General features: G+C 48.5%; 1 protein-coding gene across 4 annotated transcripts in view; it reads left to right on the top strand.

Moving 5' to 3' along the window:
- The window catches only part of WIPF2 (WAS/WASL interacting protein family, member 2), an 81891-nt gene that overhangs the window by 6346 nt on the left and 72880 nt on the right, over positions 1-2665 (top strand). Inside the window, exon 1 of one of the 4 annotated variants that reach the window (XM_011998954.1) lies at positions 133-265. The exons of the other annotated variants lie outside the window; for them this stretch is intronic. The gene's annotated coding sequence lies outside the window, so the exon portion shown is untranslated. Of the gene's footprint in view, positions 1-132; positions 266-2665 lie in introns of those variants that run through there. 4 annotated transcript variants of the gene reach the window in all.

The raw sequence follows: 2665 nt of genomic DNA, 5'->3' as shown, positions 1-2665 counted from the left end.
GGCGGGGGGCCTGGGGACTGAATCGGAAGAACCTGGAGGAGAGAGGGCGTGGGGAATCTGGGGAGGAGTGGTCGGGTATTGGTATGGGGCGAGCGCGGACTGGGAAAATGGGGAGGAAGGTTTTTGAGAGACAGGTAATAAGGGCTCCTGAAGGATTGGGTGAGGTAAGGCGGCAGCTCAGGGTGAGGAACGAGGTAATCGTGCGCAAAGAGGGAGACGGGAACGGAAGACCTGTTGGGAACAGCTGATTAGCAGGATGCTGTGAGTGAGGAGTCCAGTGTGACATTTTGGGGATTAAGTGGAAGCTAGCGTTTGGGAAGATGGCTCGGGAAACTGCTTACACCAGAGGGAATCTTGAGAGCGTTCGTTGAAAAGGAATCAGAATCGAGTTAAAGGTCGGATTGAGAATGTTGAGAAACGCATTGGAACGTCTGGAGTTGAGGGTTCATGTTGAAGTGGTGTGAAGTGAGGGAAGATGGAATTTTTTTTTTTTTTTAAAGGTGGGGTCTGGCTATGTTGCTCAGACTGGTCGTCTTGAACTCCTGGGCTCAAGCGATCTTCCCACCTTGGCCTCCCAGAGTGCTGGCATTACAGGTGTGAGCCACTGCGCCCGGCCAAGATGGAAATCTTAAAGTGTTCAGCATGAGTGTGTATGGTCAAGTTTTTGATCAGGAAGGAAAGTTCTTAAAGATAACATTGGGGCAAGGAACTGGTATGTGATGGATTTTTTTTTTTTTTTCTTTTAAGAGACGTGGTCTCACTCTGTCGTCCAGGCTGGAGTGCAGTGGCATGATCATGGCTTCTTGAAGCCTTGACCTCCCGGGCTCAAAGTGATCCTCCCACCTCAGTCTCTCCAATAGCTGGGACCACAGGTGTGGCCACTACTCCTGCCTAACATATGTGTGTGTGTGTGTATATATATATGTGTGTGTGTTTTATTGTTGTTGTTGGAGACAGAGTCTTGCTCTGTTGTCCAGACTGGTCTAGAATTCCTGGGCTCAAGTGATCCTCCTGCCTTGGCCTCCCAAAGTGCTGGGATTACAGGTATGAGCCACTATGCCTGGCCCAGAATTCGTTTTTTTTTTTTTTTTTTGGAGACAGAGTCTTGCTCAGTTGCCCAGGCTGGAGTGCAGTGGTGCGATCTCAGCTCACTACAAGCTCTGCCTCCCGGGTTCACAGCCATTCTTCTACCTCAGCCTCCCGAGTAGCTGGGACTACAGGCGCCTACCACCACACCCAGCTAATTTTTCCTTTTGTATTTTTGGTAGGGACGGGGTTTCACCGTGTTAGCCAGGCTGGTCTCTATCTCCTGACCTCGTGATCCGCCCACCTCGGCCTCCCAAAGTGCTGGGATTACAGGCATGAGCCACCACGCTCAGCCAGAATTCATATTTTTTAAAGGACTTGAATAATTTGTTATTGCTTTGGGCTCTCCCAGGGTCCCCATCCTTTTTCATGCTGTTATTTTTGCCTTACGGTTTTGGTTTTTGACTGTCTTACTGAATGTTTTTGGCTATTCTGTTCTTCTTTTACAAATCAGAAGAGAACTTCAGGGAGTAAGGACAGTTTTAGCCTACCTATGGATTTAGTAAATAACTTCAAGGCAAATTATTAAACTCTCATTTTTTTCCCCTTTGAAATATAGGTCTCATCTGTCCCTGCCTCTAAAAGTTTGTGTTAACACATGGGATCTTTAAAGTGGTTGCATAGAAGTGATGTCTGAAAACGAGACTGCGATATTGATATTTAGAAGACACACAATGGTGTACCTGTCTGTAATCCCAGCTGCTTGGGAGGCTGAGGCAGAAGGATTGCTTGAGCCTAAGAGTTCAAGACCACTCTGGGCAACATAGCAAGACCCCGTCTCTCTCTCTCTTTTTTTTGTTTTTAAGATAGAGTCTCGCTCTCTTGCCCAGGCTGGAGTGCAGTGGCGTGATTTCAGCTCACTGCAACCTCCGCCTCCCAGGTTCAAGCGAATCTTCTGCCTCAACCACCTGAGTAGCTGGGATTACAGGCATGTGCCACAACGCCCAGCTAATTTTTATATTTTTAGTAGAGACAGGGTTTCACCATATTGGCCAGGCTGTCTCGAACTCCTGACTTTGTGATCCGCCCACCTCGGCCTCCCAAAGTACTGGGATAACAGGCATGTGCCACCGTACCTGGCCGACCTGTCTCTTAAAGAAAAACAAGACTGGGCATGCTGGCTCATGCCGATAATCCCAGCACTTTGGGAGGCCAAGGCGGTGGATCACCTGAGGTCAGGAGTTCGAGACCAGCCTGACCAACATGGTGAAACCCGGTCTGTACTAAAATACAAAAATTAGCTGAGCATGGTGGCGGGCCCCTGTAATCTCAGCTACTTGGGAGGCTGAGGCAGGGAATTGCTTGAACCTGGGGAGGTGGAGTTTGCAGTGAGCTGAGATCGTGCCACCGCACTCCAGCCTGGGCAACAAGAACAAAACTCCACCTCAACAACAACAAAGACAAAAAAAGGAAACATGAGTTTCTTCCTCTCAGCCTTGCTGCTGCTGTGTGTGTGTGTGTGTGTGTGTGTGTGTGTGTGTCTGCATGCCAGCCAGGGAAGAACTGGTTTTGATTTGATGCATGTTCAGTTTTGTTTTTTTTTTTTTTTTTTGAGACAGAGTTTCAGTCCTGTTGCCCA

This window comes from Mandrillus leucophaeus, unplaced genomic scaffold (genome assembly GCF_000951045.1).
Source record: "Mandrillus leucophaeus isolate KB7577 unplaced genomic scaffold, Mleu.le_1.0 Scaffold58, whole genome shotgun sequence".
Classification (NCBI taxonomy): Eukaryota; Metazoa; Chordata; class Mammalia; order Primates; family Cercopithecidae; genus Mandrillus; species Mandrillus leucophaeus.
The sequence above is the reverse complement of the archived record's forward strand: the minus strand, read 5'-3'. Positions and strand labels throughout refer to the sequence as shown.